Here is a 16608-nt window from a genome sequence, read left to right as displayed (position 1 = left end):
CTTTAAGTTATATATGTATAAATGCAATATGAATCAGTACTTTGTATGACTACCCCAAATCATGTCTAGCACGTTGTAGTCTGCTTCTCATACAATTAATTAGTTTTTGAACATTATAGTACTGGTGTATCTTGTGCCATTCCTCGAACGTTAAGTGTTAACCTTTTTGAGCTTTGCTCGACCTTATGAATATTTTTTTTCAACTTTTTTCTTTAAATATGCCCACAAATTTTCTATTAGACTAATATCCAAGTTTTGGGCCAATTTTCCAATACTTCATCTCCATTTTAAAAAGGCCACATTCTGACCGCATGAACCTTATCTTTTGGAACGTTGTCCTAGTAGAATTTAAACTGGGGTTTGTTGCCAACAATGGAGACAAATTCTATTGCACTATTTGTCAAATGGCATTGGAAAATATCCAAAAATTGTTGTGCATCCATTTTATCTTCTATAAATACCATCATCACTGTCAATTATCACTGTCGGTATAATATTCTGCCTTTTTAGTGTTTTTAATGGTTGCCTCCACAGTCTACTAGAAGGCAGAATATTATTTCATCCCAGAAGCTATCTGGTTGAACTGGGCACATTCTAGCGAAAGATAAGCGCATATTAAATGCTGCGGTGAGAGCAAAAGGCTCTTTCGTACAAATCGGGAAGGATAATTGTACTTTTGCTAAACTTGGCAGGCTGTTTCATGAGAAACTTCGACGCTCACTAAAAATATATCTTGTGAAGATCTACGGGTTTGCGGCAACTTCTCTCAACAAAATATGTTCGGCAAGGTCAGATATTTTCCGTGGTCTTCCACGGTTTATTATGTTATATATAGTTTGTCGGGTTACATAACATATTTTTGATAACTGTCGCACACTTGTTCTTATTATATAATTATAATAGATCGACTAAGTCACCTCAAACGATGTCCGTTTTCCAGGAATTTTTGCGTTTTTTATAATTTAGATACGATCATTTTATGACTGATAGATGTTTACCATTGCGAAGTACTGATAATTATGTAAGTTAATGAAATAATCATGAAAGTCTCTTCAAATTCAATAGGAAGCGATGGTTCTAGTTAAAGAAGTGCAAATAACTCGAATATTTTAGTATATCAAAACATTTTCTTGACAAACTGTATTTAATATAAATGAGTGCAATCGAAATTATATGGCATATAACAGTTGTGTTTTCAATAAAAAAATCATAATTTTGCGTATGGAAATGTCATATGCCTAAATACACCCCGTTGCTAAATTATATTATATTTTTTTTTTTTTTTTTTTAACCCCCGTACACCACAAATAGGAGAAGAGCTCGACGAAACACCTAAAAAAAAGGTCAATTATATGTGCATAAAGTGAATACAGATTATCGTTGATTTTTGACATTTTTTTTCGCTGGGTGTCACGCCTTTTGTTGGATAGAAAGTACATGGTCGAATTTCTTATTCTATTTCGATGTCGTTGACCTTGACCACAACGTTCGTCATCCTCGATGGACTCACGATCCGCCGTAGCCGAATGGGTTGGTGCGTGACTACCATTCGGAATTCACAGTGAGAACATAGGTTCGAATCTCGGTGAAACACCAAAATTGAGAAAAACATTTTTCTAATAGCGGTCGCCCCTCGGCAGGCAATGGCAAAACCTCCGAGTGTATTTCTGCCCTGAAAAAGGTCGTCATAAAAATATCTGCCTTTCGGAGTCGGCTTGAAACTGTAGGTTCCTCCATTTGTGGAACAACATCAAGACGCACACCACAAATAGGAGGAGAAGCTCGGCCAAACACCCAAAATACGCGCCAAATATACCTTCTGCTCAAATATGAACGAGACGTTATCAATAAAACGGTCCGCGGATGACATATGGCAAAAATAAATTTTTTGTTTTTTGGTAGGACTGTTATAAGCTTACATGGCAAATTTCAGCGTGATATGTCACATAGTTTGTTTTCTGTGCTACTGTAAACAAGTCAAGCTCGAGTGTGTTCTTCGAATTTAACGATGGAAATTCAAGTTGAACAAAGAATTTGTTTGAAATTTTGTTATTCCAACAATTGAGCAGAAGTATATGTATATATATACATATATAGCTATAAAAATAGGGCTTTAAAAATAACCTGGTTCTCAAATATTATCAATAACTGAATTTTAAATTATCATTCGCTTATAACTCATAAATATATTATCCATCCCTTAAACTGAACGTGGTTTCTCATGCTAATTTTTAACGGTTTCTTACAGCCTAAAATGGATGCTCACAAAATGTTCCCAATATAAATGCATAAAAGGTAGCTATTGAAGAGTTGATTGAAATATACATATGACGTATGTATTTACTACATATCTGCGTACGTATGCACATATGAATATGTGTAAACTATGTTCATCAAAAATTAATAATATATGCACTTTTTAAATAATTTTTCGCTCATAACTTTTTTACGGCTTTTTGCAGCCTCAAACTGGATGCCCATAAAAAGGAACAGTACTAAGCGATATCAATAAAAAAATATTGTACGAAGAATTCGCTTGCTTTTGGAAAATGGAACGATAAATAATAAGTATATGTATAAGAAAATTGTGTTGCTAGTAAAACTTTATATTATAAAGTAACAAAGAAGTAATACCCATAATTATTCATCATACATTAAGAATCCAGAACTAATATGTGACGAATCATACATCCAACTAAATTAAATAATAAAACAGAAGTTGAGAAGAAAACAAATATATATTACTGAATTCATCATGAAATACATAATTGTAAAATTTCAACATTTTCCACTCACACATGAAAAGGCTATATGCCTTTAAAACGGTTATACTCATCGTTAGCTGAGTTACCAATTCAATCTCAAAGCTTTTGTATTTGTTGCGCTAATCGACTTTTTAAACGAGGTCGTAGTGCCGTTCTTACCTGCTTTGTCTTAACAAATCAAATGCTGAGCCTCGTAAGTGTTAATTTACATTCAGAGTGAAGTATTTCAAATCCTTATGTCTTTATGGCGTTCAAAAATAAGTTAGCACATGATGAATTAATTCGCTGCCAGCGATGCAGACGATTGTTAGCTTCGCACACGTGATATGGCATTAAAATACAGCCTTAATATGTAGTTGAAATGACGATGCCGTTGCAGAATAAATGAAAGTGAAAAGTTGCTTACTTATATTTTATTACACCATATATGTATACAAACATACCTGCAAGAAAAAAAAAGAAAGCATGCACTATCAGCAGACTCCACAAAACCAGCCCAAGCATTTTTGTTAATTCCCTTAAGCGAGAGATCAAAGACAAACTGCAGAATCTACGAAAAACGCAATGACCTACCTCCAGTAGCAAAGGGGTAACACAATAGGCAGAGGTAACTATAATAGTTAAAGTTTCGGTGGTGCAAATAAGTATTGATGGTCACATTATTATCAAGCTGAATCAAGCGCACTTAAAAATTCGTAGCGCGAAAAGAAATGTTATGCCAGGCGCTTCAAGTCTAAATGGAAGCAGGCTCGGTATCCTTATCGCAGAAAATAATAAACCAAAGGCATCTCAATCGTGCCATATTAGGCTTCATTGTCTTTTTATTTTCTATAATGTTATAAGTACACACTTAGATATACATACATATGTATAGAGAGTAAGTATGATAAATATAATGTATAACACAAAAGTAAAATGTGGTAAGTACAACAGATATAGATTAACAAATAGGGTGGTAAGAATAAAAGGATGATAGATTACTAGGTTTGGCAAATAACTATGGTAAAAAAACAAAGTTGTGAGGGGAACCAATTCATTACCCCTGCTACATCAACCCATTAAATGATTCTGACAAATTCACTGAAAGCCGGCTAACGGTCTTATATTGGCCACACCATTAAAACTCTTCCCCATGGTGTTAATGCCATGTTGCCAGTCAATTTACTCCTACATTCGTTTTTACCAATTTTCAAAGCACTTTTCCCACTCAGAAGTGGATACGTCCAAAACGAGCTGTTCAAGTGCTTCAACAGCTTGTTCAGGCACTGCTGAAAAACTTTTTATCTCGCGTTTACTTCTGATGTTCGGGTACAAAAGGAAATCCTTAGGTGCCAAACTAGTATAGTTTTATTTAAATTTTTTACTGCTCAAAACCTCTCTTGGGTGAGTTCCGTGCCGATATGTGAGAGCTCGCATTGTTTTATGGAAGGATGATTCGTCTTCGGCGTTTGGTTTTCCTTAATTCTCTTAAAACTTCTGTCAAACAGTGTACTACTCGCTGTTTTAAGGCACTGGCACAACAACCATTTTTGTACGGTCTTCATGAAATTAATCCTGCAAGGATCAACGGTCACGTTGGAACTCGTTGTACCATGGTGTTGAGTGGCAATGTGTGGATCTTCAACGCTAAACTTCGAAGTAAGTGGACCGATGCACTCCTGTCTCGATAATCTACGTCGAAAATCATTAAACATCGCACGAAAATGTTCACGACTCAATTTCTTAATATCCTTTGGGCGAGATGAATCTTTCAACTCATCAAAGCTCATAAGTGAAAACGTTATACGATATGTAAGTTGATGCTATAGAATACGAGTACCAAACTTTTCCAAAAAAGCATCGATTTCATTACATTACTCATATAAGTATTTACTACAAGTAGTGTTGCAAAGATGCGAAATATAAAGGGCTTTGCATTAACAGGTGTTATTTTGGTAGATGTCACTTCTACAGTTGTCATTTTTTGATATTTGACAAGTAGAAATTACGCCATTAACAAACATGGAACGATACACGCTTAAACAACGCAATGAAATTATTAAAATTCACTATAAAAATGGTGAAAATTTTTCAGATACGGTTCGTAAAACTCGAACATTTTTGGGCCATCGTGAAGCACCTTGTCGCTCAAAAACAGCCGAAAATATTGCTGTTGTAGCCGAAAACCCAGATTCGTCCATTCCTCTTCGTTTTTTGGAATTAGGCATTCCACAAACATCATTACATGGTATTTTGTATAAATATGTGGGTCTTAAAGCTTATAAAGTCCAGTTAACACAAGAACTCAAGCCGGCCGATCATCAACAATGTCGTGTCTTTGCTGATTGGGGCCATTCTCATCTCGGTGGCTTCGTCAACAAGCAAAATTGTCGGATCTGGGGCTCAAAACCCAAGAGTTATTGTTGAAAAGCTTCTCTATCCTCAAAGTGTGACTGTTTGGTGCGGTTTATGGTCCGGCGGAGTCATTGGACCTTACTTTTTCGAAAATGAAGCGAAAATCGAGAGATGATTAACGATTTTGTATGGCCGAAATTGGTCGGTATTGATCTGGACAACGTTTATTTTTAACAAGACGGCGCTACGTGCCACACAAGCAACGAAACCACTGATCTTTTACGGGAAAAGACCTCCAATAACACCTCTTATTGGAAAACCCTTTATATTAAGAAGTAAATATTTATTGTGTATCTTTACATAACATCTTTATTGTATTCTATGCCATATTAACTTTATTTTGGGCTTTGAAATTCTAATCTAAATGGAGAATTTACTTTCCGACCACATAATCTTATATACATATAAAAAATTTGGTTTTCCGTGCATATTTGTGGCGGTAATCTAAAAAAGCAGAGAATCGAGTTCAAACTCACACTATAAGTTTGTCTTTAATCCATTTCGATGAAATCGCAGCATTTTCCGTTAAGTGGCTCTGTGCTCGGTATACAGTGCCTCACAGCTATTTCATGAAGTTTCAGTTTATGAATTTAAATTATTGCAATTTAAAAACAAACTGGATAAAGAGGCAAAGCGAATGGGCTTGGTGGTGAACGAGGACAAAACGAAGTACCTCCTGTCTTCAAACAAACAGTCGGCGCACTCGCGTATCGGCTCCCACGTCACTGTAGACAGTTATAATTTCGAGGTTGTAAAATATTTAGGAACCAGCATTAACACCGATAACAATGTCAGCCTTGAAATCCAACGTAGACTCTCTTTTGCCAACAAGTGCTACTTTGGACTAAGTAGGCAATCGAGTAGTAAAGTCCTCTCTCGACGAACAAAACTAACACACAAGGCTCTCATCATGCCCGTCCTAACGTATGGCGCAGAAGCTTGGACGATGACAACATCCGATGAAGCGACGCTTGGAGTGTTCGAGAGAAAGATTCTGCGTAAGATTTTTGGACCTTTGCACGTTGACAACGGCGAATATCGCAGACGATGGAACGATGAGCTGTATGAGCTTTACGACGACATAAACATAGCGCAGCGAATCAAGATCCAGCGGCTTCGTGGGCTGGTACCAGCTGGTAGTAGCAGAGGAAGAGGGCGGCCTCCACTGCGTTGGAAAGATCAGGTGGAGAAGGACTTGGCTTCACTTGGTGTGTCCAATTGGCGCCGGTTAGCACGAGAAAGAAAAGACTGGCGCGCTTTGTTAATCTCGGCCAAAATCGCGTAAGCGGTTATCGCGCCAATTAAGAAGAAGAAGAATTTAAAAACAATTTTAAAGTAAATAATTTGCTAACATAATGAGTAGAGCAGAATTCGTGGAAATATTGTCCCACTCACACTACGGGATGAAATGCAATTACAATGCGGTATCTTTGCTCACAGCTTATTTCATGCAAGCACTTGTTTATGTTGTGGCGGCGGCTAGTCGCTTGGTTAACGGTATTTTGAATTTCTAGTTAATGTAACTAGCGCACAGTTATTGTTCTATGCAATTTTTAGTTTGTTTGTGATAGCCAAGTGGACAATATATAAAAATATATAAGAAATGGGCCGACTTACTACGATTGAACAGCGAGAACTGGTCATCAAGCATTTTCAAAGCGGAAAGTCGCAGCGAAAAATTGCGAAATAGTTTTTTTGAGTAGTGCTACAGTACATCATTGAACGCTTCGTTCATGAAAACCGGGTGCAAAATAAAGGCCACTCTGTCCCAAATAAAATTTTTGACGAACGTGATGAGCGTTTAATTGTTCGAAAAATAAAAGAAAACTCAATGCTATCGGCTCCATAACTGCTAAACGAAATTCAGCAGGAAGTGGACAAATCATGTTGCGTCGGCACAGTGCGACGGGTACTATTTGGAAAGGACTTTAATGGTCGAGTAGAACGAAAGAAGCCATTCATAAATAAAAAAAAGCAATTGAGCCGAGTGGCCTTCGCCAGACAGTTCGAAATGAAAGATTTTGATTTCTGGAAAACGGTAATATTTTCTGACGAGTCCAAACTCGACCTATTCGGTTCAGATGGAATGTCTTACGTCTGGCGGAAGCCTAATACAGAGTTCCACAAAAGCAACATAAAACCGACTGTGAAACTTGATGATGTCAGTGTAATGGTATGGGCATGTAGGTATGTCAGCAGCGGGAGTAGGAAATTTAGTGTTTGTCGAGGGTATTATGGAGAAAAAAATGTACCTCAATATTCTAAAAGATAATCTACTCCAAAGTGCGGCGAAACTTGGAACACCTCAAGATTTCCGTTTCTACCAGGACAATGACCCTAAAAATAAGGCGGCGATCGTGCAGACATGACTTATATGGAACTGTCCAAATTTAATGTAATCAGGTGATTGAGCCGGTATCACCTGACATGAACGTCATCGAGAATTTGTGGTCATTACTGGAAACAAAAATCCGCACACATCACATAAGAAATAGAGATCAGATACAAACCGTAATTTTGAAAGAGTGGAACAAAATCGGGCCGGAAGTAACGAAAAAGCTAGTGGAGTCAATGCCAGAAAGGTTAAAAGTACTGAATCATTTTTAAATAATTAGTTTAACTTAAATTTAAGAAAAAATTAATAGGTACTGCATGAAATAAGCTGTGACATAAAATTTTGAGCTGTTCTGTGTTTTTGTTTTTTATATTTTTTATTTAAAGCTTAAAATACCTATATGAAGTTCCTTTTTATACTGCAATTGCGTATAAATTATTTGATATTTAAATTTTTTAAAAAAATATTAAGAGATTTTGGTTGGTTCATGAATTGAAAAGTAGTATGCATAAATTACCCTCTCCAACAGGTGATACTCAACGCAAACGAGCAAGTGTTTTGACTTGTGTTTATGCTTAAACACGCTAGCAGCATGGAAACGTTTATTACCGAAGATAGTACCAGTCCAGAGGGTGACATTTTTTTTTAATGTGGGCCTAAGTTTTAACATTTTGGCCCAAAACCCAATTAATTTATCGAAAATATATAAAACGTCTTGAAATAAAATTTGTACTAGAAGTCCTACATTAGAATTTTTTGTACCACAGCATAAACCATATAAAGGAGATTTTTTTTGAATTTTGTATACAATTTTCAAAAACTTTTAGAAAAATTTCGTATGCAGTTTTATTATAAAGGGTTTTTTAATAAGAGGTATTATTTTGATATTCAAAGGAAAATGATATTTTTTAATATAAATGATCGGATGTTTATTTCATTATAGAGAGGAAGGTATGCCGTTAATAGTGGAAAATAGCATCATGCAAATGACCACCACGACCAGGCTTACAGGACAATATCCTTTTCATGCAATTTTCCATAACCGAAATGCAAAGTGGCTGCCCTATGCCCTCGATAGCCTCACGAATTCCATCTTTGTTGAGGTCTTGAATCGACCCTGGGCTGTTGGCGTAGACCTTCTCTTTCACGTAGCCCCAAAGAAAAAAGTCACAAGGTGTTAAATCACAAGATCTCGGTGGCCAAATGTGATCACCTCTTCGAGAGATAACACGGTCCGGAAACTTTTCCCGTAAAAGATCAATGGTTTCGTGCGTGTGGGCCACGTATCGCCGTCTTGTTGAAAATAAACATTGTTCAGATCAATACCATCCAGTTCCAACCATAAAAATTGTTAATCAATCCATTCACGTGTAACACCTGTTATTGGAAACCCCTGTAGATCATTAAATTTTGGTATATACATATAATAAAGTGCAAGTTTGAAGTTGTTCAAAAATTGCATCGATTTCTGACAATTTTTCTGCTGTCGGTGTTGGGAGTTTTCTTCAATTTAAAAAAGGTGGAGTAGGCGTTAAATGGAGAAAATACACAAGATTACTTTATTATACCAAAATACAATGATCTATATAAAACTGCATATACGAATATTTTCTAAAAATTCGCAGTGAAAAGTTTCAAATTTTGATGAAAATATGCCGATTTTTTACAAATTTTATGCAAAAGTTCGAAACCTTGCTTTATATGGTTTAACTTATCAATATGTGGTGCACACCTTTTAACTGTATATTCATACGTACATACACATAGCCCGTAAAGTCTGTGTACACCTTACACACATTTTTAAATTGATTACATTATTTATTTATTATTTCATTGTTATTAAGTTACAAAAGCAAAAGAAAATAACACGTTTTCTCACTTCATTATGTACATAACGGTAAGTAATTGCAGCAACATGTAAATATAACATCCAGAAAGTCTGCGTACAATTTTAAAACATATGGCAAAAGCCCTATAAATAAATTTATTGTAGGAAATCAGTCAATAATCACGCCTACTACACATATAACGGCAATCTTCAAAAAGAGAAACACCTTTTCTCGATCTATTATATGTTGAAATGTCTATGAGTTTGTTGGATTCCAGAAAATAACAGCCCGCTTTACTTAAATTTTAATGAAATTTTCACGGGTTTTAGTTCCCTTTTAAATTTCTCTAGTAGAGTAAAAGGTAATTATGTGGTGCGTCAACTTCCGGTGGACAATATTATTTTAGTTTTAGAATCTATTTGGTTGTGTTTTGTTTATTATGCTAATTAAATTTATTTCTATACAAATTACAAACACATATAATTAAAACTTAGTTTTGTGTGCAAAAATTGGAATTTCTGCTCACGATTGCAACCTGGTTCTAATAAAGCCATCGGTAGAAGTAGTACTAGTTATACGTTACCAGTTTAACACATCTTTCGACGGATTATGCAAGCCAAATAAAGTTAACAATTTCGAAGCCTTATCTTTTTCCAGGATTTGCAGGCCCTCGTGATAAACCGGTAATGCTATAACCTGTGAGTATGCCACGTGATAATTTCGCTGTAATATGTAGCAGAGGAGTTCTTTTTGGTGGTTCAAATATTCTGCGTTTAGCGCTACTATCAGTTTCTCTAGCTCATAATATTCTTCGCAGTGCCAGTTAGCGAATATGGCCTCCATCATCAAGCAAACTACTGAATATCAGGTTTTATGGGGGAGCAAAAAAAGAATTTATGTCGATAATAGAATCCACAATAAATTTCAGATGGATTCCTACGAGTCTCCGAATGACTGTCGTTTAACCTCTGTTTATACAGTTAGTAACAGAAGTAAGTATACACCGGACACGTTTTCAATTTTCCCCCAATCGATTCCTTCAAACAACCTAAGTTATAACAAAAGTGTGTTTTATTTACATGAATGAAATACAAAAGTCATATTTAATCCAAATAATGACACAATTTGAAAAAGGAACAAAATTATAGCTTTTTATATTAAACTTTATAAATATTCATGTCTCAAAAGTAAGTATACAGTTCATCATATTATTATTTTGTGAAATCAAAAACAAAATTAAAATCAAATCTTAGTATGTGGTAGGATAACCATTAGATATTACAATCGCTTTAAGTCGTGATGACATTGATTTCACCAAGTTTTCAGTTACAGCTGGTGGTATTTTATTCCATTCCTCTTGAAAGACGTTTTTCAGTTGTTCCTTATTTCTAATCGGATGTTTACGTATTTGGCGCTTTAAATGTTCGATTGGGTAGGTATCCGGGGACTGTGGCGGTGTTTTCAGCTGTTTTCGCACATTGTATAACAGCCACTCTCGTACAATGTTGGATGTGTGCTTGGGGCCATTATCCTGCTGGAAGATAAACGTTCCACCAAGGCCCAATTTCGTAGCGCTTTCTTTTAAAATGTTTTTCAAAATATTTAAATAACCATATCGGTCCATAATATTTTCGATAAATACCAAGTTTCCGACCCCGTTCGCAGCCATACATCCCCAAACCCTCACAGAGCCCCCTCCATGTTTCACAGTGTAGGTCATATTGTTTGGATTCAATTCCGCGTTAACTTTTCTCCAAACTTTTTCACGGCCATCAGATCCACAGATATTGAACTTACACTCATCAGAAAATATGATTTGGTCCCAAAACGTTCGGTCATATTTTTCATGATCCTTTGCGAATTTAAGAGCGGCGGACGCCCACAACGCTCTTTATTAGTGGTGCTTCTCGCACTTTTATATTTATTCACAATCTTTTGAACTGTAGCAAAACTCCTATCTATCAAACGACCAATTTATCGCAATGATTTATGTTCCTTGTGATATTTTCTAATCAGTTTTTTAAAGCATCAGAAAGCTCTTCCTTTTGGTGCCATTACTAAAAATGTCGCAAAAATGAATAGAAAACGTACTTCCCTAAATTTTTATACTCACTTTAATTATTTCCTTTTAATAGCTTTAACCTTTTTAATCTATACGTAAAAATAAATGTTATGCTAACTGAACAATCGATTGCTGTATACTAACTTTTGTGACATAAACTTCTCTGGCATCAAAGACAACGCAATGCGTGGATAACGGTACCTAAAATATACAGCTAAATTAAGGCGCATATGAAAGCTTATCCCACTAGACAATTACCATGTGTAAAATATTTTGATTACATATTAAGGAAAGTGTTAACGTCAAACAATTCCGTAAATCAGGCTCCTGTATACTTATTACTATTGTTACTAACTGTATACTGTCTAGTCCAGTAGTTGCCGTTATGTTTTGTCTTGGCTAGCGACTTGAAGGCCTTGTTGCGGCTTTGGACTCTAGTGGCGATCGCAGTTACTTGCGCCGAGAAGTAGAGCCAATTCTCAAAAGCGATATTTAGTAACTTAGAGTTTTTGCCGTCAGAATGTATGTATCACTGACTTGGTCTTCCAGTAATACTTTGCTTGGGGAAAGTTGTAGATTTTTGAGAAAGACTGAAGTAATAATTCACATTTGAACATACGCCGGACACCATCGATAGCGTATGAATAATTTGCGCTTCAGTCTCAACTAGTAACGAGGCATTGCTAACTGTTAAACAGATCCAAGACTACTAGGACTGTTCTCTCGCAGGGGCAGTTTTGGTTAAGTCCATGGATTATCGGTGTGCTTATTGCGTTTCATTTCACAGAAAACATGTGTGACTGAGTTCAAGTGTTTCATATAAGCTGGGCGTAGAAGGGATTCAACTAGCGTTCAGCAGGTATGGAATGACCCGCAGCAGCTTTGTTTTTGTGGTAGGAGGTTAAATTCAAAATGTTTGAAATATCATGAAAGGCCCCGTCGCACCAGTGGTGGGCATGCTCCCACTAACACTATAACATTCTTCCTCCTCGGCTGATTTCCACCCCGGGACCGCTGTACACATTTCATCATATCTGTCTGATATTTTTGTGCGTGTCCTAAAACTCTTTTCAGTACTGCACGTACCCGTGCGAAACGATCTTAATGAAAAGTCACGTGTTCGGCGCTTTGGATTACATCAGGGCATCTTGACCAAAATGTCCTATCTGCCAACTGAAAGCGGAGGAGATTATCCATAGAGCAGCCGTCGTCTTCATCTAGCTCATTTAACGGTAGGCCCAGGAAGCTTCTTGTTTCGACAGGTTGGGTCCAGAGGGAGGTCCAGTAATTGTCGATCAATATTGTCCTGGATCTCGTGGGCGTAATTAAGGAGATGAGTCCAGACGTGCCTGAGGCGGCTTAGGCTCAAGCAGGTGTCTGAATGGGTGGCATTTACAGTAGCACCCTAACAGAAACTGCTTGCTGAGCAGTTTGTTGTGAGCCTTCACAGGGAGCATCTGGGCCTCGTCCTGTGTAAAGTGGACAGTAGACATCCCGTCGCAAACCGAATGGCAGTGTTTTGGCAAATCTGAAGCTTTGTCCACTGCGAATCACTAGTTCCAGGCGACCAGATAGGCGCAGCATGGTTTAAAACGGCCGGCCAATTGCCTTAAATGTTGATAGCAAAATTTCCTTATCTTTGCTCCAGGTGCTGCCGGCAAGCGATTTGAGGACCTTGTTGCGATTTTGGACTTCAGTGGCAATAGCGGTTGTATGTCCAGAGAAGGAGAGGAAACTGTCCAAGGTAACTCTCAAGATTTTGGGATTGTTAAAAGTCAATATTGGTGTGTCGTCGACTTTTAACTTAACTGATAAAACAAAATAAAGTGAAAGAAACTGATGAAAACAAAATAAAGTGAAAGAAAAGTTGATCAATAACTGCAAATTGATAATCAGGGAGCTGGCAGAGGACTTGACCATTATTTATGGATCCATTCAGAACATTGTAGTAACTGATTCGAGTTTGAGTCGCGTTCATTCAAAGTTGGTACCAAAGGACCAGATTTTCACGCAAAAAAGGGCCGCTTTGATATCGCCAAAGACATAATTTTCAACATGAATACGGCCCAACATCCATCAAACGCTTCATTACTGAAGACGAGACGTATGTTCATAAATACGACATGTACTCCAGACATCAGGTGAGTGAGAGGAGAGCTCCGAATGAACAAAGATAAAAAAACCACGTCGTTTTTAGTCAAAAAAGAAATCGATGGTCACGGTTTTTTGGATTACAACATGTACAACAAATTATAATTGTGCGAATTTATGCCAGAAGGTCAGTCAGTAACAAAAACTACAATATTATATGTGCGTTATGACATATTTACGTGAAGCAATTCACAGTGCCATCAATATCAGTGAATTTTTGACCAAGAACAAAACGAACATCATCTCTTTGGGGTTTTCTGTTCGATCGACGGAGAATGCGTTTTAATAGGCAAAAGTAAGTAAAGGAAAAATCGAAGACGACTGATGGCTATACCGAAAATGGAATTCCAGAAAGGTTTCGAGAACTTGATCAAAAATCTGCTGTTTAGTCCTAGTATAGAGCTTCTTTATTAGCATATTTTATCATATTATAGATTTATTCTATTCTGCTGCCAGACATCGCGACTTTATATAAGGCTAAATTTAATGCGTTGTTGACCTCACTGTGGGATTCGGATCGCGTCCGTCTTCCTTGAACTATATTATTTTCTTCATATCGTTGAATTGTATATATATCGGACGTTGATTTGTATACATTTAATCTAGTCGATTAATTATCGAGTAGAAATTTAATTTTGAGTTTTGGTTTGTCAGAACATCAGTTCTCAGAACAATTCTTTATGAAATCCATAAATGTCCAAGCTTGAGCTCTCCAAGAACGGTATTGTGTTTTATTGCCATAAAATTTCTGTAAAATTTTGAATAATTCCAAATCAATATCTTTAGTATCTATTATTACTGTACAACTTCTTCGTGTTAAATTATAGGTATCACTTGCTGGAATGACTCCCTTGGCGACGCGTGGGAAGGATTATATTGCGTCTGCATGTTTATTGTTAGTTGCGGCTTTCAAAGCTGCTAGTTTTGTGGTAAGTGTGTTGTTTCATAAGTAGCTATATGGATTTTAGTGCTCCAGTTTCTTAAACTACTATATTTCAAGGACTGCAGTTTCTTCTGATATTTCACAGATAGGTAGGACTCGTACATATATGCGAATTACGTCTTATACAAAAATGTTTTCGTTTACGAAAAACTGTGGTAAAATCCAAAATACATAATGGTAGGTTAACATCTTTGTCGCAATAAACATTTGAAAATATCCCTGCATCACTACATATATGTCAGCTGTTTTTATATGTAATTGCGGACAACAAAAAAATAATTGATAAAAACAAACAATATCGTGCTGAATATGTTAAAGAGGTCTGAGAAATGTCATACAATGTTTTTTATGTTTATTTCTTTGTTTTTTATAGGGGTCAAAATTTACCCTTTATGATAAAACGTCATACGAAATCAGATGTAAGGATCTATATGAAATATAGAATATGCTCAACAATTTTACATGTAATACTAGAATATATTTTTTAGAACATTCAGCACCAAAAAAAAAAATGACAAAGGTCTGACAACAACGGTTTATGGTAAAAAGGATGAAGTAATACCGTCATACACTGTTTTAAAGTATTCGTTCGAACTTTTTTAAGTGCACTCCCTTGTCGCAACGAGCGAAACGTATTTAGTGAGGCAGAACTACCCTACTGGGAAACGCCAAACTAGTATAGAAACATTCTAGTTCAGATACAGGTATTTAATAGAAGAAACCATATTAGTTCGCCATATCCTAGAATAATACAAGTAGTAAAATGACGAATTTGTCTGTAAAATATTTGATTTTAGATAAGAAAGTTTTAGTGTAAATAAATCTAAGTCTATCAAATAAAGGCAAGCATTTATTAAAATCTGCATGTAATCTAATGGAAATATTTTAAAGTAAAACGTTGGAATGGAAAAAATGGATGTTTTTTTTTTGTTTTTTGTTTTTTATATTTTAAATGGTCTAAAACTGGTTATTTTAGAAATTTGTATGAACTGGTATGGCATTTGGTAGGATATGGCCGTATTAAAAATATTGTTATTAAATTGTTATCATGAAAAAAGAACACGAAATGGCTGAGCTAAAAAGTGAACCGATATTATTCTAATTCACAACCAGTATTTTGCCCTGCAGGGTATTGGTGTACAAAACATATGTGGATGTAAGTGTGCACATGTTCTTCGTTTGATGCTATTATTATTCATCCATACCCGTATGTAAGATTCACCGCTAAACTTAAAATAACTTCCTGCTACCGTTGTACCGTAAACTGGCATACATGTGTACATATACATATTATATTATATGTATTATGCATACAAACATTAGAAAGGGTCACGAGTGTTAAAAGGAACACTTTTAATTGAAAGCTTACTTAGAAAGAGTTCCGGAGAATAGAGCCAACTGAATTAAAAATTGCTGCCAGTTTGCTTGTTTTTCATCATTTGATGACTGCAAAGTTGTGCAAACCATAAGTTCCACAAAGTCAAATGTAGTAAATCCGATGGAATTTACTCAGCTTTTCTTGAGATAATCCTACCTAAGATATTGCCGCACATAACATACTTAGTTAGTTACATTCTAACAACTTGCGTATTTCGTGCGTAAAACTAAGACTGAATTCAGACCTAGGGCTCTGCGCATTATTTATCCATAGTCGAGAGTATCTTAAATATAAGTACACAACTGACTTTCGGAGTCATTGGCCTTCTGACCTGTCATTTGTGAGTGACTGGGCTATCGACATAAAAATCAGTTATGGATGCGGGATTTATGTTATTTGTATGTATAAAGTTTAAATGTGTACTCTAAATGTTGTTTAAACTACATTAAATATTTATGTGAACTAAAAAAAACATTGACCGCGTATCAGCTTAGGCTGTAGAATTATTAACATCTCTGTCATACTTTAAGTATTAAATCATACGTATACGTTTTTTATTATTATTTTTACAATCATAAGAATTTACATATATATTATGAACTGAAACTTATGTACCTTTTTCTTTCTTTTTTTTTAATTATTACTATTTTTTTATTTGTTTTTTTTATTAATAAACATACTTGATTTTCAGCCGAAGCAGGCTGGATGTTGCATCGTTGGCAGGATTTTTTAGTCGCGTTTGTGAGCTATG

General features: G+C 35.9%; 1 protein-coding gene across 6 annotated transcripts in view; it reads left to right on the top strand.

Annotated features, from left to right (window-relative positions):
• LOC129246913 (cAMP-dependent protein kinase catalytic subunit 1) overlaps positions 1-2737 on the top strand; it is a 34049-nt gene extending 31312 nt beyond the window's left edge. For 5 of the 6 annotated variants that reach the window (XM_054885652.1, XM_054885650.1, XM_054885651.1 and 2 more), the window contains exons 3-4: positions 2249-2295; positions 2463-2737. The gene's annotated coding sequence lies outside the window, so the exon portion shown is untranslated. Of the gene's footprint in view, positions 1-2248; positions 2356-2462 lie in introns of all 6 variants that reach the window. The other variant, XM_054885654.1, reaches the window with a different exon arrangement.
• The last annotated feature ends 13871 nt before the right edge of the window (positions 2738-16608 follow it).

The sequence above is a fragment of the Anastrepha obliqua genome, chromosome 5, assembly GCF_027943255.1.
Source record: "Anastrepha obliqua isolate idAnaObli1 chromosome 5, idAnaObli1_1.0, whole genome shotgun sequence".
Classification (NCBI taxonomy): domain Eukaryota; kingdom Metazoa; phylum Arthropoda; class Insecta; order Diptera; family Tephritidae; genus Anastrepha; species Anastrepha obliqua.
The sequence above is the reverse complement of the archived record's forward strand: the minus strand, read 5'-3'. Positions and strand labels throughout refer to the sequence as shown.